This window comes from Orcinus orca, chromosome 4 (genome assembly GCF_937001465.1).
Source record: "Orcinus orca chromosome 4, mOrcOrc1.1, whole genome shotgun sequence".
NCBI lineage: Eukaryota > Metazoa > Chordata > Mammalia > Artiodactyla > Delphinidae > Orcinus > Orcinus orca.
Window position 1 is genome coordinate 97,697,204 of NC_064562.1, and position 26,633 is coordinate 97,723,836.

The window sequence follows — 26,633 nt, forward strand, 5'->3', positions numbered from 1 at the left end:
TCCAATGCCTGAAAACAGTTGCAGCATACATTTTGTTCAATTTAACAGTTTTTAATGGCAGGGAGACTATAGAGAACCAGTCACAATTCACTGCAGGTAATTTTCAATGCCATTTTTAGGACCATTTTCTAGACTGAGTGAACTTATGAACAACACAGCTTCATTTTAACAACTGTAGATAAATTTAGCATACCTCACAATTCAAGTCAGTCCCTTTCCTTAAGGTCAATTTACATGACATTAAATTTTTTGAAGTCCAAATATACTAGTCAGTAACTCTCAGAAGCCTGAACCATACAGTAATCCTCATATCTTTTAGTCACATTTGATTTCTGAAAAGTAACTCCTAATCCATTTTTGTCAACATAATCACACATTTACATTTCAACTGGTATTGGTTATTGAAACAGTTAAATGATAATTCTATTTGAGCATTAAATGTAATTGAACTGTAATTAGTTCTGTTTAGTATGACCATGCAAATCAACATAATTACTTTGCCCCAAGAGTTTTCTTCCCTTCACTCAAACTACTTAATAATAGTAAAAAGAAGGATATTACTCCTATCTGTCATAATGCAAAAGGATTAACCAAGTGTCAAGTTCCAAAAAGGGTGTTGGATAAGGTAGTGATGGTTACTTCCTAATGACACATGGAAGGAGAATCCTAGTGGGTATTTTTCCACCAGATATATCAGGTAGCCAATTTATTATGTCCAAGAGTGCTTGAATACAAACACAAGTCATGTTCTGTCAGGATGGGAAACTTCAAAGAGCAGCTTATATGTCCATGAAGGACATATAAGATAATTATAGTCATCATATTACACAAATAAAAAGAAAATGATCTACTGTGCAAAATCTTACTCATCCCACTTAGCCCTCTCTGGTCATCAAGTGGAGCACCCCTTACTGTGGAATGTGTGGTGTTTGAGCCACGATATGGACCAACCCATATTGTCTATCCATGTATCTGTTCAGAAAATATTTTTGGTAACCCACTCTGATCTAGACAGCAATTCTTGAGGAAGCTGACATAATTCCTATCTACTCTGGCAGTAAACATATCTCAGGTAAGAGCATAGACATTGAAGCCAAAATCCCGTAAAGTTGGGAAAGCTAGAATAGATCTCAGAGAAAATGGCACTATAACCTTAGACAAAATATTTCAGAAACACATTGGGAAACCATAATTCCTTCAGCTGTCCATGTGGGACTCAGAAGTAAATTGATTATGCATTTTCCCTACCAGACACTTATAAAAGGAAAGAGAGTTTTGTCAAATGAAATGTTATAATTTTTGCCAGAGTTTTGTTTATTTGTAATTATAAAACATATTATGCTAAAAGAGAATTCAACTTTCAGAACCGCTGGCCCTTGGAACAGGTGGATGGCATGGAAAGAGGGCAAGAGAGTGGATGAGAGAGAGAGAGAGAGAGAGAGAGAGAGAGAACAGTATGTCTTTTTTTAACTTTTAACTTTGTGGAGTAAACTGTTTCCAATTGACTTGTAGTACTCTCTGAAGTTCAAAAAGATCATTTAAAAAAAATACTTGCCCACAGAGCAACTAAGCCTGTGCTCCACAACTACTGAGCCTGCACTGTGGAGCCCGTGGGCCACAACTACTGACCCCACGTGCCACAACTACTGAAACCTGTGCACCTAGAGCCTGTGCTCCACAACAAGAGAAACCACTGCAATCAGAAGCCTGCACACCACAATGAAGAGTAGCCCCTGCTTGCCGCAAATAGAGAAAGCCCACACGCAGCAACAAAGACTCAACACAGCGAAAAATAAAATGAGTAAAATAACTAAATAAAAAGATACTTGCTATAATATAATTCAACTTAGATGAACACATATTTACATTCTCATAACTGCAGTTTTTAGAAATAATGGTAATCTAATTAATTAATTAGTAAATTAATTGAATTAGTAAATTTAAAAAATAAGGTTTTCCATATAAGAAGTTTTAATCACAATGTAAGATTTACACTGTATTTCTAAAATTAATCAAACTAGATATTCATGAGATGTACTTCTTGGGCAACTAAGTTTAGTCCCCTCCAGTAAATGTTTTGATGGGATCTTCAGCAAACTGTCAAACAAAAGCTCATAGACAATTTTTGATTGCCAAAGGACATTTTACTTGCAATAATAAAATCTAGTGCAAAGAAATCCTACTTTAAATAACAATGAACTCAAAAAGTAAAGAGAGAATATGTGCATATACATATAATATGAATTATTATATAACAGTCAAAATTCTGATTGACTAGCTTTGGGGTCAAATTTATAAAAAAACATTTAAAATGTTCTTAGTCTTTGATAACTTGAAGGAGAAAGAGAGACAGGAAGGAAGGAAGGAAGGGAGGGAGAAAAGAATGGAGGGAAGAGACAAGGTGAGGAGAAAAGAGACAAATGACAACAAAGACAATAAAATGAATAAAGACGCATAAAATAAATAAGCGTATAGATTATTTCAGGATTTAACTCTTTCAAAAATGTCATGTTATCCTTTGGAATGCAAGGCTTTTAGAAATATAGATGTTCTGGAATCAATGGTACTTGATATGCTCTAGGTCCAATAGGGCTAAGACTAATCCATGGGAATATAAAACACCAATTTCACTGTTTCAGTTTTAACTTGAGAAGTAGTTTTCCTATGAAAAGATAGATTAGTACATAAGCTCAGAGACATGAAATGACAGTGTAAGCATTCAAGATTAATTGTTTCTTTCTTAAAAATCAGAATGGCAGTGTTAGAAATAATATTCATATAAGCTGAAAAGAGTTAAAAAAAAGAGATACCTTTGTGTTTATATTTGCTAAATGTTTGTCTTAATTATATATTATCATTTATTAATAAGTATAAAGTAATATCTTACTTGTTGTATGCATATGTCCAAACTCATCAAATTGCATATATTAAATATGCGTAGTGTTTTGTATATCAATTATACCTCAATAAAGTGGTAAAAATATAAGCTTAGTTGTTTCAATAAAAGCACTATACATTCGGGCTTCCCTGGTGGCGCAGTAGTTGAGAGTCCGCCTGCCGATGCAGGGGACACGGGTTTGTGCCCCGGTCTGGGAAGATCCCACATGCCACGGAGCGGCTGGGCCCGTGCGCCATGGCCGCTGAGCCTGCGCGTCCGGAGCCTGTGCTCCGCAACGGGAGAGGCCACAACAGTGAGAGGCCCGCGTACCGCCAAAAAAAAAAAAAAAAAGCACTATACTTTTGACTAAAAGAAATCACTGAGTGAGAAAGCATACAAATTGTGTTTCTCAGTTTAACCTGGCTCAAAGGGGAAAAAAAAGGAATTTGGACCAGACGGCCATAACCACACCTTGCTACAGGTTACTGTCAATGCAGGCAAATGTCTTCAGAAGAAATAAATGTCTCCGTCTGCATTGATCTTAAAATATCTAAAAAAGTAAGTGATGTCAATCATCATACAGACAGGACAGTAAAAGTTAAATCTGGTTTGAGGGTTTGCCCACTTTAATGCTCTTGGGAAATGAAAGGATTTACCTTTCAATTGAAATCCAATAATATTTTAGAAGTAGTTTTGTAACTTTCCAGGTGAGAAAAATTATTTTAAATACTCAATGACAAGCACCTATGATCATCTTTTAGGATCATTAACTTTTTCTTCCTATAGTATTAAACGTATTTTATCCTTTTATTAATGCATCCATAATGCTACTACAAAGAAAAGAAATTTGATGATAAATAAGCTCAAGGATAAGGATTTGACACTATCATTTAATGTTTTGCTTGAATTGAAGCACTCCTAACTAGTCACATAGTAAATCCTTATCCTCTACAGAACAGTTCAAGATTAATCCTTATTCCATTTTCTCTGGATTTTAAAGCATTCCATGAATGCCTTGGAAGATTCTGTATATTTGTTTTGAGGGTTTTAATAATTTGAAACAAATCATTTATTTTCTATTTCAGTTTATGTATTTTGAATATTTGCCAGTATTAAAAATCACATGCAAATATGCACAAGCAGGAAAAGATGCATTGGAAAGAGAATTGAATGTACTGTATAATACATTATAATTATGTACTATATATAGTCAAACGTACACATGTATACACATACACAAGCAGAAAAAGAAAAATTGAGAATAGTAAAATATGTTACATATATATGTGGTTATATGTATATGAACATACAAATATGTATATATAATCACATATATATTTATACATATAGTATGTATTCATATGTATTATAAGTATATATTATATGTATTATATGTTCAGCTCTGTTTTTAAGTATCTTTTTCTGTTAATTTTACATTACATTAGAAATGAAATAAATCATAGATTTTATATTTTCATATTGAGTATCATATTTATACATCCATTCAATCTGAAAGTTAAAACGTTCCATTCAGAAAAGAATATATACAAGACTGTATACTTTCCACCTATCTTCAGTAGAGATAGATGCAATAAAAATAAGAATTAATGACCTGAATAATTACAATGCATGAATATGGATTATATGTTAAAGTTTCCTTTAAAATTTGAACTTGTCCTCAGTTTTATTTTTTCTTAAGATGGACTTTCTTTCAATTTCTTTCTGCATTGTTTTAAAATATACTCCATCAGAAATAGAACATCACATATATCAAATTAGTAGTTGTGCACCTGAAATTAATATAATGTTATATGTCAATTTTATCTCAATAAAAATGAAATAGAACATCAAATTATAATATTTTTGTCAAATGACCATAGCAATTATCATGATTATGTCTGAATTTCAACAACATAGGCATAAGCTTTTTTGTGTATTTTTTACACTATTAACACATATACATAACAAGGGATAAAGCATCATTAAATGATTGTACTGACAGGTGTGGAAGGTAGAATAATGACTCCCCTACAATGCTTGTACCTTAAACCCTGGAACCTGTGAATACATTCTGTTACATGGCAAAGAATTGTGTTAACAGATGGAATTAAGGTGGCTCATTAGCTAACCTTGAGATGGAGAGAGCTGCCTGGATTATCCAGGTGGGCCCAATGTAATCACAAGCATCCTTATAAGTAAAGGAGGGCAGAGGAAGTCAGAGAAGCTGCCTCTAGAAGCTAAAAAATGCGAGAAAATGGACTCTCCCCTAGAGACCCCAGAAAGGAATGCAGCTCTGCTGATACCTTGATTTTAGCCCCGTGATGCTCATCTTGGACTTCTGACCTCCAGAACTGTAAGATAATAAATTTCTATTGTTTAAGTTCACTAAATTTGTGGTAATTTTGTATAAAAGCAATAGGATACTAATGTAGCAGGCATTACTCAACTGTGTAGCCTCAAAACTTTCTCCTGCTACGGAGAAGTAGAGCTGAAAAGTCATAAGCCTCATGGAAGTTTTCATCACTTATGTTTATGTGAAAAATGTCTAGCAAGATGTTAAATGATGAGAAATTGTACATCATTAAAATTTTACTACATTATAGGTGTGATGCCCCAGACTTGCATTAAAAAAAAAAGATGATTTAACAGTAATTTATTTTACCTAATAGTAAAGTTAATAATGACTTAATCTACATTTTGTTTTAAAATATATCACAAGAGGAACCATGTTTCACATCCTCGTTGTTTATTTGAGCTCTTTAATGGTATCAAATTCACAAGTTTATATTTCTTTATTTGGGGTGTGTGTTCTCAAGTTGTAAGAAATAGTTTCAGGGGTTTCTTTCATTTGCTTCCAGGTGTAATTTCCTTGCCCATCTTCTAATGATGGGAAAGGTGGCAATTTGGAAGGGGCAGGATATGTTAAACATATAGGTTCTATTTAGCATTCACTGCCACAGTAAATAATAGTGCAAATAATAAAATGCTTAATAAACACTTGATTGCAGGATCCGACTTTAATTTTCTTAGGGGTAAATATAGGCAGGGTTTTATGTTTTTAATAGCATTAAATATTTGGTATAACTCACTGGTAAACTGGTGCAGGTGTTGGGGGGAGGAGTTTTAATAGAAAGCTTTCTATTGAAATGTATGAGTGCAGGCAAGTGCACACCTCGTAAGAATCCAGCTTGGTGAATTGTCAGAAACTGAAAAACCAGAGCACAGCTCAAGATACAGAAACTAACACCCCAGAAACCCTCACCTGCTTCTCCTCCTCTGGGCTTTGCCCCCAATGAAATGTAATCACTTTCCTGCCTTCTGATACCATAGATTGATATTGCCTGTCTTGAACTTGTAGTAATGAAAGCATGCAGTAAAAACTATTTCATCTGGATTATTTTGCTTAATAATATTTTCTGTGAGATTTATCCAAGAAGTTGCTTGTAGTTGTAACTCACTCATTCATATTGCTGTATAGAATCTGCACTGCATGACTGTACCAGACTTCATTTATGTATCCCAATGTTGATGAACATTGAGTAGTCTTCAATTTTCAGCTTTTAAAAATGAAGTTGTTATAAATATTCTAATACAGAGCTTTGAGTGAGTACCTGGGCTCCCATTTCTGAAGTAGGTTCCTAGGATTGGAATCCCTAAATCATAGGGTAAGCATTTCTTTAGCTTTATTGCTTTCACATGGTTTTCCAAAGTGGTTTTTACACGTTTACACACTTCCAGTACTGAGACCAGTTCCAGTTGTTCCCAATGCTGGTGTGGGCCTTTTAATGTCTGTTTTTCTCATTTTTATCATTCTGGTAGTTGTTCAGTGGTATTGCATTGGGTTTTTAGCATTTATTTCTTTTGTAATGGAGCACACATTTAATAACTTCTCATATGTTCAAGTATGTGTAGTGATCGAATGAGCCTTTTGGCCATTTATGCATTTTTTTTCTTAATCATTTGTAGAATTCTGTTAAATATTCTGAGCCCTTTATTAATTATATATTAGAATTATCCTGTCTCAAACACTGGCTTTCCTTTTTCCTCTATTAATAGTTTTTTGATAAATGCAAATTCTTAATTGTAATGTTTAATTTTTTTCCTCCCGGTTAGTGGGGTTTTTTCAATATAAATGTTATAATTAGATTCTTCTGTTTCCTTCTAAACAAATAGTTGTTTCACGGTCTCAGGATAATCTTCTTATGTTAAGGTTTTTACCTTTCCACATATCTGCAATGTACCTTGTGGCATGCATGTAGACATATTAAGACATAGACCTATTCGGGAAGGGGATGGTCATTATGCTACCCCAATGGATAATTATACATACATGTGAGTATAACACAAATGTTAAAATAATTACATATAATGTATGAGATATTTATATGGACATAAATATCATAAAGAATTACTAAATAAGTTAAAAGAGGTTCTCTTGGGGAACAGGACAGGAAAGAGAGCTATGATTTTGAGCTTTTATAGTAAAAGCCCTTTGGAAATATTTTCCTTTTATGCACAATAAAAATTTTAAGACTTAAATGGACCCAAGGAACCAGTTTTTATCGTTGAAGTGCAGTCCAGTTAAAAATGTCATGAATTTTTATTCGCTAAATTGCATTGAGACACATAAAATAAAGCCTGATAAAAATATTAAGCAAACTTAAATACCCTTCTTAGTCTTTAGCTAATTAAGTACACACACACTGCCACACACAATACTTATACGTCACAGGTCAGAATTTTTTTTAAAAAGTAGAACACTAAAATCTCATAAAAGTCGCTTCAATTTACCATTAATTAGGCTACAAGTAAAAATTCAATTACATCTTAAGCATAGCAAATTAAAAATAGTACTGGTGACTTCAAATTAAGCACGATGGTTTGGATGTAACTTTTAATCCATATTCCTTCCAGCAAACAAAAAGAAAGGAATCTTACAAAAACTTAAGTTCATAACAAAAAAATAGAAAAGGTCAATCAAGCAACCAGAGATGTTAACACATTCTTGAGAGGACAAAAGTGAACAGAAGGACAGTAAGTCTTTTATCAAAAAAAAAAAAAAAAAGATAGATGATACCAAAGTGCCTTACAGGACCAATGGCATAAAAGAAGAAGTTGTGCTGCTTTTTCCTGAAAAGACGGAGGGAGGGATGAATTTTGTTGCCTGAAAGGCAAAAGTGAGAGGTGAGACTAAAAAGGGAAGATTATTGGAGCAGGTGAACTCACACATCTTCTTCCATCCAGTAAGGACAAGATCTACCTCCCACACACCCATCAGGGAAATGCATGTTCCCTGTGTGAAATTAAACCAGAGTTTACTGCACACCAAGTCACAAGGCAACAGGGATAATGGCTGAGAGCATACATACCGGAATCGGGGGGGCATATATTTTCTGTAAGGAGCCAAATAGTTAATACTTTAGGCTTTACAGTTCATGTCGTTTGTTGCAATGAGTTAATTGTGAAGTTGTAGCATGAAAGGAGTCATAGATGATATGTAAACGAATAGGTATTGCTGTGTTTTAATAAAGTTTTATAATAAAAGGCTAGATTTGGCCCACAGGCTGTAGTTTGCTGAGCTTTGCATCAAATTAAAGTCAATACATTTAAGAGTAATATCACTAGCAATCTTTCCCAATTTGGTAATCAAATGTATATTAACCAGACAGAGAAAAATGTATGCTATCCTAGTGAAGACTAGAAAATTCCTCTGAGGATACTAACTATCCATCAGACAAGAACTACTTAAAACTGCTGCTTGGGAGACCCCAAACTATTCCATCTCCACCTGATCAATCTAAAGTGAAGTCCTACAATGAAAACATGCATTTAGAGCATCTAGCAAGCTTTTTAATACCTCACTCTTAAGTATTGATGAAGAGAAAGAGCTCATTAGATATTTGAGAAATCTCTAACAGGAAAAATCAAAAGAAAACAAGAATAAGGAATTTGGAGGCAAAAAGATAATATAGTTTAAACTTTCTGCTCACTTAATTATCGAGAGATATTAATATTTATTTTCTCTGAGATAGATATGAAAAATAAAATTTATTAAGCAAGAAGATATACAATTGGACTTATTCGTCCTCTTAATCAACAAAGGTTTATTGACACCTACCATGCTGAAGACTCAGTTTAGGTATTTGAGATACAGCAATAAACAAAACATAAAATTCCCTGCCATCACAGAGTTGCTATTTTGATAATGGGAGATAGAAAATAAACACTATATTAAATGTGACAATAGAATGTAGTAAACGCTATGAAGAAAATACGGAGCATGATACGTCAAATCGGTTCTTAGAGCTGCAGTCTTAAATAGCGTGGTTAGAGAAGCCCCATTGGTAAGGCAATGTTTGAACAATGGTTGAATTAGCTTTAGCCATTGAGGAGTGAGCCCTTTGGACATCTTGAAAGACTGATCTAGGCAGAGGGAGCACCCAGTACAACTTCTAGAGGCAAGGCTAGATTAAAAATATCCTCACAATAAGATAATTTTGCGATTTTTAATTTTGACATTTACACTGATGGTGCAAAGTGAAGTCAGAATTGTGCTGCCCTCCCAGAGGTGGGGAGTGGGGAGAGGAGGAATTGGATGAAGGTGGCCAAAGGTACAAACCTCCAGTTATAAGATAAATAAGTACTAAGGATGTAATATACACCATGGTCAATATAATTAATACTGTTTTATGTTATGAAAGTTGAGTCTCATCAGAGGGAAAAAATACTTTTTTTACTTTGTATTTTTTTGTATTTTATTTTGTATCTATATGAAGTGATGGATGTTCACTTAACTTCTTGTAATCATTTCATGACATATGTAAGTTAAGTCATTATTCTGTACACTTTAAACTTATACAGTGCTGTATGTCAATTATATCTCAATAAAATGGGAAGAAAAAAACTTGGACAACCTCTAATGTACACTAACCTGAGCCAGTTTACTAGTCAGTCCTTCATTTTGGTTTTCAATAACATTTTTTGCTGACTATATGAGGATAGGTTGGGGTGATAAATATGAGCTCCCACAGGACCCAGCACTTCTCTTATATTCTCATTTAGCATACTGTATTTTTTTTTAATGGGTCCATATCCTAATTTGACTGTAAATTCTACAAAGTCTGGTGGCATGTCTGCCTTGGTCATCACTGTATTCCCAGTATTTAACTACCATTGGGAATACGTATTTTAGCATGGTATAGGGAATTTTAACCTGTTTTTTTAAAGTCTCACATTTCATTGATATAGTGGTACTCATTGCCTCAGAAGGAAAGAAGGCAAGCTATGGAAAAAAAAACGTATCACTCAGCTCTGATTTATAAATGTATATATTTTAAATTATCATAAAACAGGAAGGTGAAATCCAATGTGCTTTTGATTCTCAAGAGCTAGGCAATTGGGTGAGAATATTTTGTTTTAAAATGGAATTCTAATGATCAGGATTTCTTTATCATAAGCTAAACCTGAGAAGCCTAAGAGTTAGAGTTTATAACCGTGAGCTACAGGATCAGGAATAATGTGCAATTAAATTAGAGCAGTTTGCCTGAAAGCAAGAATAAGACAAATCTCTGCTGGGATTAGAAGTTTGAAGGGGATTAGTAAAATAGAATATAGTTTAGATTCTGGCATAGGTGCTGATCTCCTTTCCTCCAACCGCCATTAGGGCCCAAACCCTGGCATGGTAGTGGGGATGGCATCTCTTGAAGTCAACAGTTAGGTTTGGAATCTGAAAGAATAAGGGACTTCTGGGCTACTGATCATCTGACTGCTGGTCATCTGGAACACTTGAAAAGGATACATAAATGCAGAAAGCCCTAGGCCAATGTAGCTGCAGTAGAGTAGAAATGGCAATGAGAGTCTGATATAGACCCCCTGCATTCCAAATCTCCCTCAGCTTACATTGGGCAGAGATAACATCCCCAAATTCCTAAGATCCAAGTCTCAGAGAGAACTATATACTAACCCAGCTGCCATAAAATTGTTGTGGGGATTATGGATTCCATGGCAGGAGCTATAAAGAGATCAGGAGCCAAGTTTGGGGCAAAGTCATCCAAAGGGATAATTGTGTTATTTCCAGAAGTGTCACCATGCTTTGCCTGTTCATACATTGGATAAAACACAAGCCGGTGGCTTTCATGATGAAAACAAAAGCCAGTTGTCTGTATCAAGTAGTAAAATCTAGACCATAGAGAGGCCAGTGAGGACAGAAGTACTCAAACTGTAAGCATTCCTCAATTGGAACTATAAAGACTGATATACTGGAGGTGGTGCAAACCAGCTCATTAGAGCCCGTTGTGGCTACCTCTTTCCAACTCTGCATTCAGTGATGACTGGTTGGACGTTCAAGACTGGCCATCGTGAGGGCATTTACACCATGAACTTGGAAACTTGACAGATCGGGGCTTTCCCCCACTTCCCTCTAGAGAGTCAGTTGTTAAACATTTACCAGCACACCACAGATGATATGTAAGCCTACTGTGCATTTAGATTAGCTTGTGAAGAAAGAAAATAAAGGGAGTAGATCATCAGACACTACCTTGAATTGAGAAAAATAGTTTTCCAGCCTTGCAAAATTAACACCTAAGAGCTCAATGAACTTCGACTATAAAGAAAAATAAGAACATTGATTTTATTTTTGTCAGAGTATAAAATTATGAAAACAATTTACCTGTTAGGTTAATATTGAGGATGCCATTATGTTATTAATTCATTCAACTATCAGAATTTCAGGCAAATATAATACCCTATTTCTATTCAGTTTATTCATAGTTACCCAGGTCTCTCTTTTTCCCTACTGAGAAAGCTTTCTGCAGCAGAAATGCTTTTGTTTTAAATATGTGATTTAGCCATCCAGATGGTGAAATGCAGCCTTCCCTGTGGTTAATACATGGCTTATTTTCCATTGTACTGAAGTACTGTGCTTCCTAAGATATCAATGTTGTCAATGCCATCAGCAAGATTAAAAAAAAAAGAAAAAACAATTTATAGATTGGTGCCAAAGTGGCTTACATATTGGTATAGATTACTAGCTTGTCATAGTAGTTTCTAGGAGAAAGCAACACAAAAGCAACGGCCTTTACCAAAGGCCTTTAGTAAAGTCTGGAGTTTTTCTAGATGGTAACTTTACCCTGGTATATGCTATGTGTGACTTTCCCTGGACTGTCAGAAAGCAAACTTGAATTAGTTTGATAAACGTACAGGGAGGGGACACCTTAGTTTTGAGCTGACCAGTCCCTTGGAAATGCTCTCTACCAATTCACCTGTCGGCTTGTTGTAAGCATAAAGTTACTGGAAGTCTTTCCTGATTCATCAAGTCTAAGTATTGCCTTAAATTATGTTTTTAAAGGATAGCAATATTTCAATCAAAATATTTATATTTATAATTTGCATTCATTTTCAGTGATTAATTAATAACTACCTCTGCCCCACAGGCTGTAGGCTCAGTGAGAGTGGGAGCTTGTTAGCTTTCCCTATCTGTTGTTCAATGTCACTAGGACACTGTGTAGCTTATAGTGAATGCTAATATGTGTTTGTGAAATAAATAAATTATCAGAGAAGTTGAACAAATTAATGTTTTTATATATTTCTAAACAAATCTTACAGATTCAAACCATTAGTAGGAGTATGTAATTCAACAGTGATTAATAAATAGAAATGAGAAACAAATATATGCAAAGAAGAGCTTGGCATCATTATTAATCAACAAATATTAATTCAAACCAACCTTTAAATAAGTCAAATTAGATACTACTAAGTGGTAGTGAACTTTTAATAAGCAGGTACTCAAATTCCCAAATGAAAGGAATAGAACTTGATGTAAATTTTCTTGTAATTCATTAATACCAATAAAAATGCATACTTCTACCCAACAATTCAATTTTGTTGGTATTGTCCTCAGGAAATATATGCAAAGATGTATGAAAGGTGTTCATTAAAGCATTATTTATAATACAAATAATTTAAACATTCAAAAATACAGGATTAATACAATAATTTATAGTTATGAAAAAAGTATTAAATGCCATTAAAGTGACGTAGGACATATCAATTGATTTAACTATCTGTTGACAATATATATAAGTGAAATTGATGAGGAGATTCAAATGTTTTACATATCACATTCCAGAAGGATATTCACAAAAGTATTATGCTTATCTTTGATGTTATGAATCTTCAGGCATTTCAATTTTTTTTCTCTTTTTGAGTTTCTATATTTTAGATTGTTATCTACCTTGATAATGCATTACTTGAATAAATTATTGAGAGTATTAAAAGAAGTGGTGGTAAAGCACGAAATCATTTTCACAGGCCACTGAAATTGGCTTAAAGATAAATGTTTTAAAAGAGAATTAGTTTTGAATATCAAATAAGGGATTTGAAACTGAGAATTTTATGGATAGGAATGTAATACTTCTGCATCAGTTATCTCAACTTTAGTCTTTTGATGTATCAGAAATATTATCTTAGTGTATTCTTAAGAGACAGAGATAGTTGGTCAAATGCTAAGGTCAAAGTTTCAAGGAAATTTACTTATGCTATTTTTACTTTGGGTAATAGAAAGGACAGGATGGTTTTTCCCCTAGGTGGTAAGCAGCAGCAAATGACTTTTGCTTTCTATGGGTCTGTCTTTTCCCTTTTTTTTAACTGTCAGGGCAGGAACACGTTAAGTTCACATAAATGGAGAGCACCCGCTGTGGAAAACATCTCTTTTGACTTAAAAAGGAGCATTAAAATCTCTGTCACTTCAGTGAATCGACGATTAAAAGAGCAAATGTGAAGTATTTAGATATCCAGGTTATAAAAGTTACAAGTTAGAAAAGTTTACGTTTTGCTGTTTTTTGTGGGGCAGTGGTTATTTCTGACCAGTCACATCTGTTCTGGTCAGGATAGTCAGTTCTGGCTAGCCAGCAAACAAAATATGTCCATAAAGATTCTTCCTTCATTATGTCAGCTTCCAGGAAATGCTGATGGAAGAATGAAAGGCCATCCTTTCCCCTTTAAGAGCAAACTTCTAGGACTCCCCATTAGCACACTGCTAGATAGAATTTGGCTACCTCTTTTCATGCACAATTCTCTAATTTCCACATTTAAGACAATGCTTTAAAAATGCTGATGCAGGTTCTTTCTTCAATATTTTAATTCATCGTTGTCTGTCAAGTGTTGTAAGCTCCAAAAAGTTTCCTTCTATTAAACCATGTACAGCAGCTAAGAGAAGATAGAAAAACATTTGGAATATAACTTTGGTTTTGATCATGTAAATATGTCCAGAATAAAGTTTCCCAACTTGGAACCTTTGACATTTTAGATTGTCAAATGTTTTGTTGTAGGAAGTTATCCTGTGTATTGCAGGATGTTTTGCAGTACCCTGGCCACTGTAGTCTACCCACTAAATTGTTTGTTTACTAGGTTGCAGTAGCACCCCGTCCCCAGTTGTGATGATCAAAAATGTTTGTAAACATTGCTCAATGTCCCCTGAGAGGCAAAATATCCTCTGGTTGTAAACTATTGATCTAGAAAAATTAGATAATTTAATCCACAAAAATTAATTTACTGTGTGTTTTTTAAAAAAAAATCATTCACAGTAAATTTGACTGTGTCATAACTAAAATGTTTTTGTTTGAAGATATCGGTTCATAATCAGGAATCACTCTATTAAATCTTCATGTAGATATCAGTTATGAAAGGTTGATTTTCTAACTAAATACATGGTAAAGGACAGGAAGAAATCTCATAGTTGTCAATTTTAAATGAGTCACTCCATCACAGATCTCATTGTTTGTCCTTATGTGTGACATACTGCTGCAATGCTGTGATACAAAACCAGCCATATGTATATGTGCCAGGAAAAAGGCTGCCCCAGTGCCTCGGGTCAGGATTGAACCAAATCAGAGGGCTCTATGTGCACTGTGTTCTCCAACGTGCTTTAGTTTGCCCTCAACACAAATGACAAATCCAAATTTTACTTAACATATGGAAAGAATCTTGCAGAATTAAGAATGAAAAGACTTAAATTTAACAATTATTAGAAGCATGCTAAGAGTTACATTTATGGTAATATAGGAAGAACATGGATTTCAGAGTAAGAAATCCTTGAGTTAAATCTTTCTGAACACTAGTTGTGTAATGTCAGGCAAGTTTTTTTGTTGTTATGTTTCCAGCTTTTTTTCATCAGTAAAATGGGCATAATAATAGTTTATAAGATTATTGTGAGAACCAGATTTTAAAAAGACAATTTTCTAGCATAATTAAGCATAATATATATTCAATAAGTGTTTGTCAAGTGATGGAGTAACATGATTAAAATGATTCTCAAGAACCTAGAAATTTATCAACTATATATATACTTTCTTTACCTTCTATTCTGAAAATTTGTTTCAGAAAGAAAAGCAGGGAGATAAAAAGAAGAAAAAATATTCAGTAATTTCCCATCCCCACCCCCTTGGTTTAAGATGTTGGTAAGAACAGTACTTCAGTGCAGCCACTAGTTTATGTACCATGGAACTTCAAATATTTTTCAGAAGAAAGTCACCTATATTCATGTCATGTTCAAAATATTAAATCAATTCCAAGTTGGCAAAGATAAAAATAAAACCTTCAGTATGCTTTAGTCAGGTGCCTCCCAAACAGTGCATTGGATTTTTTTTTTAATCAGATTGGTTATTTAGATAGGAACCCCACAAAAATAGTTGCCTGTGGCCTGACACACCCTAGGGGTGGACCTGGTGGAGAAAGTGTGCAAAATTTATAAGACCTGGTCTCTGCTTACAGATAGCTTTGAATCAGGCTACACATATGTAATCTAAACTTTTGCAATTCATCTCCATCAGGAAGCCTTCTCTTCTTTTATTTTTTTATACTTATTACTTTACTTTTTGTTACTAAATATAAAAGCATTTTTATGCAACTTCCAAGTATTCTTGCATGTGGTATACTATTTCTTTCTTCACTGGACTTCTTAAATTCTGTGCACGTAACACCCTCTAACTGCCAATAATGTTCGTATAAGAACTTTAATTTTCCCACTTACTTTGTATTGCAGCATGCATTTTAAGGTCTTCAGCATGTTATTGGTAACAGTTTGAATTATCTGGAAGGAAATGTTTTGTACTGGGCAGTCAGAGAGTGAGTTTGCCTTTAACATATCCTATAGAAGTAATAATTTATTATGATGTACACTCAGCTATAAGACTACAAAACTCAGCTAGTCTTAACAATTTGTGGATCAAACATTTCTAAAGTACCTTTTAAATAACACCGTAGTAGAAACCAAAGTTATAAAAACCACAGGGCAGAACTTCCAAATGCTACCAGTTTCCTGAATGGAAAAACAAACAAACAAGGAATTGCTACCTGGCATGATAAAAGCTACAATGCAGGTAAGCAGCTAGGGAATCTATGGAAGGACAGAAAAATGACTTTATCTTTAGGTAGGCTATCCTAATCAACTAAGAGAACTGTTTTTTCTGGGGTATAATATGTCAGTATTTATTAGTTCCTAAAACTTTTGAAAGGATTTGAGAGGGAAACAATAGAACGTCAACCAAAGTTCTCAAATTTGTACCTTAGAATCACTAGGAGATCTGAAACTCCTGATATCCTGGCCAAAACTCCATCCATTAAATTAGAATCACTGGAGCTGGAACCTAGGAAGCAGTTTAATCATCCTCAGATGATTTCAATGGACAGCCAAGTTTGAGAATCACTGATCTAAAAGGAGCAGAGGGAATCTGTGTCCTGGTATCTGAAGAGAGTCAGCATTTTCACTGGCCACTGAATTTGATTACTAATTATGTGACTGAGACAAAACTAAGGTTAACGTTGACTTTTATTATAGTTTTTTACAAAATCAAGCCTGTGAATTTGCCAGGGGGAAAAAGTGCATTTTTTTCCCTTTACACTAAACTTTGCTAAATAGTAGTATATTTTATTTGTAAATATGGTTAAACAAAATTGGCCATATTATCCTTGTTTTTGGTTATTTCAGATGATGGTAGTGATGGTTTGCCAGTTAACCTGTTGTCCAATCCAGGTAATTGAGAATCTTTCCCAAGACTTTGGCTAAGGTTGTGGGAAATTTTTCTACAGCAAGGTTCTAATAGTCTTGACCAGTTGCTAAACTGTGGATTGAATCTTCCAGTGTTCACATCTGTTTCCTTATGAGAAGAGTTTATCTGAAAGTGAGGAAAGAAGAGGGGAAAAGCTGGTGGTGGAAGATTCTGGCTTTCATTGAGTACCTGAATCCACTGTGCAGGACTTATTCTAAAGAACTTTCCAGTAATATAGAAAAAGTCCCTTTTTTGCCTAAGGCCCAGTTGAGATGAATTTCTAACTCTTACAGTTAAAAGCATGCCAATAATAGACATGAATATCTTAAAGTATTTAAAAGCATGATTCCTGTATTTTTCTGTAATTGATTAGGTTATAAGGTTAAATAAATTAATTAAAGGTAATCTAAGTGAGGGGAGATTGAAGTGAGGGAAAAATCCAAGATAATTGTAATCCAGGTATTTTAATTTCTTATGCCACTAACATATGCCACGGGAAATGAATAGACAAAGGGAAGTATTATCTTATTGATGTCATTTTTTATTAGGGGAGGATTATTTGTTTTGGGGCGGGATGATAGAAATGAGGCTAAAACCAGTAGTAATTACTGATAGTTCAGTGTTCCATATAGGATACTAAGGTATGGAAAAGAAGATAAGCAAGCACATTGTAGTACTAAGACTCATACAAGAGCAAAGATACTTTTAATACAATCAATATCAAATGAAAAGAGAGACTCTACAGCTATAGGTTATTATCCCCTTTTGACCAATATGAAAACATTATCATGTAATGCTGTTAGACCTATCTCAAGGAATGCTTTTATGCATACCAAAAATAAGGCTTAATGCACATAGTTGTCAAGAATGTCCTACAAGATGGATGAGATTATGTCCACAATTTCATAGGTAGAGGTATGACGATCTATTTCTGAAGAAAGTATCATGGTGTTTTTTAATATTTTTAAACTAAAATAACTTGGAGGAAGATGAACATGAGAATAAACTGAGAATTTCTGTTAAAAATAAATATGTGACCCTAATAAGTGCAGCTTCTCTTTATGCTGTCTCAAATCCTTTAACAAGAAGATTAGCTTAAATGTATTCTTAGGTTTATTTATTGTTTGGGGGCCAACGTATGATATACATTTTGTAATCTGAGAAAGTTATCTTTTGTGATGGATTATTCACAGACAGGATTCCTACAAGGTGAATTTACAATAAAAGAATTGACTTTTCTACAGTGAAAGAACAGAATTTTTCATTTATACATAATAACAAAGCTTTTTTTCTAATTTCATCCCCCTTATCACCAAGAAGAAGTCTGAGAATTTCAACTTCTTCCTCTTCATGTTATGTACCATTATATTGATACTTTTCACTCTTTCAGCCAGTGGAAGGACCACAGGCTTTAGGGTCCAGCAGATCTTGGCTTCAAAGTTAATTTGCCAATGACAGGACTTTTGACCTTGGGAGATTACATAAAGAGACAGAACCTCAATTTCCTCATTTGTAAAATAGAGATAATAGCAAGTCTTAAATAAATGGCAACTATTTTAATTTGCTTAGGTTGAAACTTATGTGAAGTAGGTTGTCTCATAATTAGGCAATCAATTTATTAGGCTATCATATAGGTTAAACTGTCATTCTAGTCTAGCACTGTTATGTATAATAAAAACTTTTCTACTTTAACAAGTAAATCTATCCTCAATCCTTAACTCTGCTTCTTTTGGGTTCACATGTAGACAAGTCACCTGCAGACTGATTTTTGTTTATTCTCAAATTTAACATGCCCAAAATTAGCTTATCAAATGGCCTTTCCATTTCTTCCCTCCTTCTGAAATATCCCATCTCTTACTATACCAGTAACTATTTTGTAACTTTCGCAGGTGAGATTACTGGCCATTTTTTGTTCTTCCTTCCCCATATGTTATATCACCTGTCATCAATGTTGCTACAACTTCTTCCTCTAAAAAACATGCCTATGGGCTTCCCTGGTGGCACAGTGGTTGAGAGTCTGCCTGCCGATGCAGGGGACACGGGTTCGTGCCCCGGTCCGGGAAGATCCCACATGCCGTGGAGTGGCTGGGCCCGTGAGCCATGGCTGCTGAGCCTGCGCGTCCCGCAACGGGAGAGGCCACAACAGTGAGATGCCCGCGTACAGGAAAAACAACAACGACAAAAAAAAAACATGCCTATAATTTTGTCTTCCTGTCACTTTCACTGTCATTTTAGTCCAGGTCTTCATCAGCTTATTTCCTTTCTCTTTATATCCATGATGAGATTTAATTAATGAAACAATGATATACATATAAAAATAAATTTGGAGGATATATATAATATGTTCTGGGAGTTGAAAGTCTAATTAGAAGCAATAGTTTAAAATAGTAAGAGTTTCAAATCTGACTAGTCTTCTCTCATATTAATTTAAATCATCTTAAATTGATTTGGTTAGATCAATGAAAAAACTCTTTTTACCCTTTACTCAGTTTTTCAAAAACTTTTTCTTAAACCAGTCTATGCACTTGTTAATAGTTGAGCTATCTTCTCTGACGCTTTTATCTACTTTGTCTCATGGCTCACTATTCATATTTTCCTAGGATTGTGATTTTCACCGCTTTTTCTGTATTTTGTGTGCTCTTCAAATGTAGACAGGTCCGGGGTTTCCACCTAGACTTTTTAATCTTCCCACATACCCCTTTCTTTCTTTTCCTGTCTTATTTATACTATCTCCCAGGAAATATCTACTGCCCCCATTACATCACCTATTATTTCTGTGTGTGAACCTTTGGGTGTGGCCTATTTCCTGGGTTCTAATCTCATTATCCTGCTGCACAGCACTAGGAAGTACTCACAGCATTTCCTGTTAGCCTTTTAACCTTTTCCTGTTAACTTTTTAACCTTTTCCTGTTAACCTTTTCTTTTGACAGTTATTCAGAAATTCTAGATCCAGATGTAAAATTTTAAGGTACTCTCTAATAGTACTCTCTAACAGTAAGAATTAATTGAGCATAGCCTTTAGTATATAACCACATTTGCATAGACAGGTGGACTTTTTAAAAAAAAGTTTTCCACTTGAAGCATTTTTGTTTGTCACAACACCTGGTAAGTAAAGCAAATATTTTGATTCCCATTTTATGAATGAGGAGGCTACGAATGAACATCTTTAGGAAACTTGCCCAGTCTTTTGAATTGCATGATGATGTTTCCCACTATTTTATCCTGCTTTTCTTATCTTGAAATAAACTCTTCAAATTAACCAATAATGATTCTATTCTATTCTAGCTTTTGGTTCTCTATCATTGTTGACAATGCTATATTTTAACTTCCCAAACTAAAAATACTGACCCTTATTTATAAGACTTATAAGAAAGTGCAGACATAATCATGACTTGCATAAGCATTACATTTTGTTTTAAACAGTTTATTTTTTATTTTTTTAGTTTTTTTTATTTATTTTTTTTTGCAGTACGCAGGCCTCTCTCACTGTTGTGGCCTCTCCCATTTCAGAGCACAGGCTCCGGACGCGCAGATTCAGTGGCCATGGCTCACGGGCCCAGCCGCTCCGCGGCATGTGGCACGGGCCCAGCCGCTCCGCGGCATGTGGGATCTTCCAGGACCGGGGCATGAACCCATGTCCCCTGCATCGGCAGGCGGGCTCTCAACCACTGCGCCACCAGGGAAGCCCTATTTTTTTAGTTTTTTAAAGTCCTATAATGTAATGAGTTTAATCATCTGTAATCATTTCTATTTCCCTTATCTATTCCCCCACTGATTCATGTATTCTTTGAAGACAGGGACAAGATTTTGAAAATATTATTCTCCTTCCTCACTTCGTCTGTACAATATGATGTTGTTGACTGTGTTTCCACCTCCACCCTCGCCAAACTTCATGTCGGGACCCTAATCCCCAGTATGCGTGTATTTGGAAATAGGTCCTATCAGAAGGTGACAAAAGTTAATTAAGGTCATGGGGTGAGCCCCTGATCTCATGGGACTGGTGCCCTTATAAGTAGAAGAGATACCAGGGCTCCCACTCCTCCATCTGGGACACAGTGAGAAGGCAGATGACCCTCTGCAAACAAAGGAGAGTGCTCTCTCCACGAACCAAATCCATTAGTACCTTCATCCTGGATTTTCGAGCCTCCAGAACTACGAGAACATATATTTCTGTTTAAGCCATCCAGTCTTTGTATTTTGTTATGGCAGCCAAGCAGACTGAAACACTCAACAAATTGACAGTTTCCTTTTTTAATTGGAGAATTATTAATGTGGGGCAGGAAAGGGAGGAAAATACCATAGCCAACAAAATATTCTAGTTTTATGTTTTTAAAGTGTATATCAGAGTTGAACTCATAGTTTAAACTAAATGTTACCCTGAAGTTACATTTTCTAAAACTATCTTTGCCCACTGAATCAATGAAATGTATCTTAAATGTAAATATTCTATATATAAGCATATGATTTAAATGTGGCATATTAGAAATATCTAATGAAAAGTATGAGTTGTTATAAGACTTGCACTTATGAAAGTGATGAGAAAAAAGAAAACATTTCTTTGAAATATATTTAAGGACTAATATGGATTCCAAGAGGATAAAACCATAGATAATATAGGTAATATATTATTGGCTACCTATGTTTTAAATATTTTAAAAGAAAATGGATCACAAAGAACTTGTGTATAGTAGGGTTCCAAGATCTATAAAATGGATAACAAAGAGTAGAATGTGTTGGGGGGCGAGGGGGACACAGAGAAGTGCCTTTTTCCCCACCTAATCATGGTTAGATCAGAATACAAAACCATTACTTTAATCTTTACCTAAATCAAAGAATCTATAGTATCTGTTCTTTAACTTCAAATATATTAATTTTCATATCTTTCCTAAATGGTCTTTAAAATGTGTTTATGAAGATTAATTATATATTTAAGAGAATTCATGATGTGTTTTCAAGTGAAAGAAACTTAAGAATAAAAATCAATATTGGTATATACCTCAAGGAAGCTGAATTTTAATAACACACCTTTTTGCTTAGTCCCGTTTTTGGGGTGTATATGAATCTTCTCTCCCAACAAATGTTTCATAACATCTCAATTTGCTAGCTAATGAGCCCCTTTGATCTCATTCGGGAAACTGCAAATTCTCTGTCCTTTCTTATTTAGGACTTAAGGCAAAAATTAAGTCTCAAAATTGCTAATGCAAGAAGTATATTTGTAGGTCAAATGTTTTATATGCAAATTATGAAAAGAGTCTTGGACTTAAAGAAAAATATTATATCAGAATACTCTGTTTTGACTTTTAGAGATTTCAGTTGTCTTTAATAGCATAGGCATTATTTAAAAATTTTAGAAAGCCCTTCTTACTGGAATTTCACTTACCTAAAACTTCACTTTTTAAATTTGATCTTTTTGGAAGATCAAAACAAAGATTACCACTTTACCAGCTAGTAATAAAATTTTTTTAAATTAAATTGAATATGACTTAAAATGTTGCCATAGAGAATCAAAATTGAATGTTTATTTTTAAAATCTAATTCTTTTTTTAAACATCTTTATTGGAGTATAATTGCTTTACAGTGGTGTGTTAGTTTCTGCTTTATAACAAAGTGAATCAGCTATACATATATATATCCCCATATCTCCTCCCTCTTGCGTCTCCTTCCCATCATCCCTATCCCACTCCTCTAGGTGGTCACAAAGCACTGAGCCGATCTCCCTGTGCTATGTGGCTGCTTCCCACTAGCTATCTATTTTACATCTGGTAGTATATATAAATCCATGCCACTCACTCACTTCATTTCTGATCTGATTCTTTATATGAGGAAGGGCTTTTTTTCAAATTTTTTTAACAATTTTTCCCTGATATAGTGGGTTAAATGGTGCTCCCCCTCTGGAATTTGTGAATGTGACCTTAATTGGAAAGAGAGCCTTTGCATATGTAATAAAGAATCTCTGGGGACTTCCCTGGTGGCACAGTTGTTAAGAATCTGCCTGCCAATGCAGGGGACACAGGTTTGAGCCCTGTTCCTGGAAGATCCCACATGCTGTGGAGCAACTAAGCTGGTGTGCTACAACTACTGAGCCTGTGCTCTAGAGCCCGCGAGCCACAACTACTGAGCCTGTGTGCCACAACTACTGAAGCCCATGCTCCACAACAAGAGAAGCCACCACAATGAGAAGCCCATGCATTGCAACAAAAAGTAGCCCCCACTTGCTGCAACTAGAGGAAGCCCGCATGCAGCAATGAAGACCCAGTGCAGCCAAAAATAAATTAATTAATTAAAAAAAAAATCTCTGGATGATATCATAGTGGATTATCAAGGTGGGCCCTAAATCAAATGACAAATGCCCTTATAAGAGACACACAGAGTAGAGACTCAAAGAGAAGGCCACATGAAGGAGACAGACATTGAAGTAATACAGCCACCAGCCAAGGAATGCCTAGAGCCACCAGATGTTGGAAGAAGTAAAGGATTCTTCCTTAGATCCTTTAGAGTGAACATGGTCATGCCAAACCTTGATTTTTGAACTTCTGACCTTCAAAACAGAGTGAGAATAAATAGCTGTTTTTTGAAGCCATCATGTTTGTGGTAATTTTTACAGAAGGCCTGGGAAACATATATACTTGGTGAGTTCCCAGTTTTGATAGTTCTCTTCTTTATATTACTGGTCTAAAACAAAGTTAGAAAATGTTATAATGATGCTTGCAAATCCTATTGAATCTCCATTTCAATTCTATTCTTTTGATTAGAATCCTGTTCAAAGGGCAGAAAAAGTAAGTCAAGTTATGTGATTATAGATCCCTAGACATTTGCAAGCAAAAAACCTTGCAAATAACAATGCCATCACTTAATATTGTAGAGAAAATTAACTTGAGAAACCCAATGACCTGCTACAGCTCACAAACCTACACTGAACGCCAGCTTTTGTATGAACCCATTTGCAATGTAAGCAAATGTCCCTACTACTCACAGCTGATGTTACAGATTACTGCTTTTAGTATGCTAGGGCTGCCATAACAAAACAGCACAGACTGAGTAGCTTAAACAACAGACATTTATTTTCTCACAGTTTTGGAGCCTGGAAGTCCATGATCATGCTGAGAGTTCTCGTTTGTCAATAGTCGCTTTCTCACTATGTCCTCACCTGAGCTCTCCTCTGTGTTTGCATGGAAAAAGGGGCTGTGCTCTGGCCTCCTTCTTTTCTTTTCTTTTTTTTTTTTTTTTTTTTTTTGCCTGTGCCATTTGGCCACATGCCCCCGCAGTGGAAGCCTGGAGTCCTAACCACTGGACAGCCAGGGAATTCCCTGGTCTCCCTTCTTATAAGGACACTAATCCTACTGGATTAGGGCCCCACCCCTATGATCTAGTTTAATCTTAATTAACTCCTTGTAGACCCTATCTCCAAATATAGGTCTTACAGGGTCACACTGGGGGATTAGTGTTGCAAAATATGAATTTTGGGGAAACAATTCAGTTAATAATACCCCTTTTACTGTGCTTAGGTAAAAGCACATCATAGTGCTTCATTAATTTTGAAAGTGGGAGAACTGAAACAATTAATTGGATATAAGTTCTGTCTCTTTATCAAAACCTTTTAGATGGACCTGACTTGAAATCTAAGTCATGCCCAAAGAAGACCTAATTATCTTTATTCATAGGAATCATCTTTGAAGTAGTTATCAAAAACAAAGGCAAACTCCAAAACTTTTCAGTTATGACTATAATTTTCAGTCAAAATAATAAACTGTTCTGTATAATTGCACTTATAAGACATGCATATAGGAATTCCATAGTAGATATGAAAGGAAGAGAAACTAAAGGGGATGGAAAAAATACGAACATTTTTAGCTCATTTAAGAGCTAGTTCCTCTTGATGTCTTTTACTGCTGTACTCACCCTAATTTTTTTCTTTTGTCACCATGAATTGTGCTCAGTCTTCTGAAAACTCTGCCTGATTGAGGATTTTTATATAGGCAGGGAAGGTCAGTTATGGATATTTTCACCCTTTTTGCCAGAAAGAACAGAAAAGAGTCTTCAAAATTTATAATAAACAGAGCGACCTTTGGGGATCAAAACAGTCTCTTAGATTCAATGACAGGTGTCTTTCCCAATCTTAGCTTCACAACTTCCACAGTCACATCAGCTACTTACTCTGAGCAGGGAGTCACTGTTCCTGCTGTCAGAGTGTCTAAGAAAAAAGAAAAATGGCATAGCTCCTACAGGCATATACTGTACCTGCCAATTTAACAAAATGAAAATGAGGATGATATGTAGTGTCCACAGGGTATTAAGTTATTTTTTCTCTCTCTCTACTCCTTTCTCTATTTTTTTGTCTGAATACCTTATATTCCCTTTTCTCCCTCGATATATTTTCTCTGAGCCTTTGTCCTCTCGTCACTCAGATAGGTGTATCAGAATCAGAACTGGAGAGTCCCAAATCAACACCTTTGGTATTTCAGCAGACAAGGAAGTACAGATAATAACTTCAGTAAAGTGCCCTGTTCCTTATTGCATGAAATTAGAACAAACATCAGTCCATGAGACGAGCTGCTTCAATTTGTTGTAATGTGAAATAGAAGATGGTCAGGCCATCTTAGGTAGAATGGAAGCAAGAGGAATTGTACTTCTGAATTCACTGAAATTTATTGTTTAATCACTTTACTCGAAGGAGTTTACACAAGGTATTTACAGTTTCATTTGAACAAAAGGCTTACTGACCTGAAGTTTGAAAATCCAGACTTGGTTTGAGTGCCCATGAGCTCAATGAAATATATAAGCCTATCTTATAAAGATGTAATTACTTGTGTTTTTTAGGTAATATCTTAAATACACATATCTAAAATAGGGTATTTTGTATAAGGTATAGAAGTTACACATTTTTAAATGATGGGAAATTAAAAAAAAAACATTTGTAGTCATACTAATAAAACAAGTTAACTAATGAGTTAAAAAAATTTTATTGGATTATCTTCCAAATATAAGTATTTATTCTGAAAAGCAAAATAATACATGCACAGAAAGGAATTGTCTTACCTGTTCTAAGCACACCTAATGAAGTTGCCTTAAAAACATACGTAAGGGCTTCCCTGGTGGCGCAGTGGTTGAGAGTTCGCCTGCCGATGCAGGGGACACGAGTTCGTGCCCCGGTCCGGGAAGATCCCACATGCCGCGGAGCAGCTGGGCCCGGGAGCCATGGCCGCTGAGCCTGCACGTCCGGAGCCTGTGCTCCGCAACGGGAGAGGCCACAACAGTGAGAGGCCCGCGTACCGCAAAAAAAAAAAAAAAAAAAAAAAAAAAAAATACGTAAGAATTTGACCTTAAAGTCCATCTATGGGAATGGTGGAATTAATTATATATGCACAGTATCTCTCAGATCTTTAAAAATAATGGATCAGCTTTTAGACTTTGAAAAAACTCTACTGCACTATTCTTAGGATATACTTGATAAATAATCATACATTCTTTGTCTAGGTAATATAGTCTCTGGTAGGTAATTTAATACATTTTAGGTTGTCAATCAAAATAATGAAACATTAACAAATTATGCTCTTGAGTTATACATTATAAATGTGATTACTAACAATAATATACACTATTATGTGTGTTACAACTATATGGGAAAAAAATGAGAAAAAAATCTCCCTTTGTAGACAGCTCATTCCATCTTCAAATATCGAGATAGGCCTTCCTGAAAAACAGAAAAGTTC

At 35.0% G+C, this 26,633-nt stretch overlaps 1 long non-coding RNA gene across 1 annotated transcript in view; it reads left to right on the forward strand.

Moving 5' to 3' along the window:
* The first annotated feature begins 5,057 nt into the window (after positions 1-5,057).
* The window catches only part of LOC125964219 (uncharacterized), a 200,002-nt gene continuing 178,426 nt past the window's right edge, over positions 5,058-26,633 (forward strand). Inside the window, exon 1 of the long non-coding RNA XR_007476987.1 lies at positions 5,058-5,231. This is a non-coding gene — a long non-coding RNA (uncharacterized LOC125964219). The remainder of the gene's footprint in view (positions 5,232-26,633) is intronic.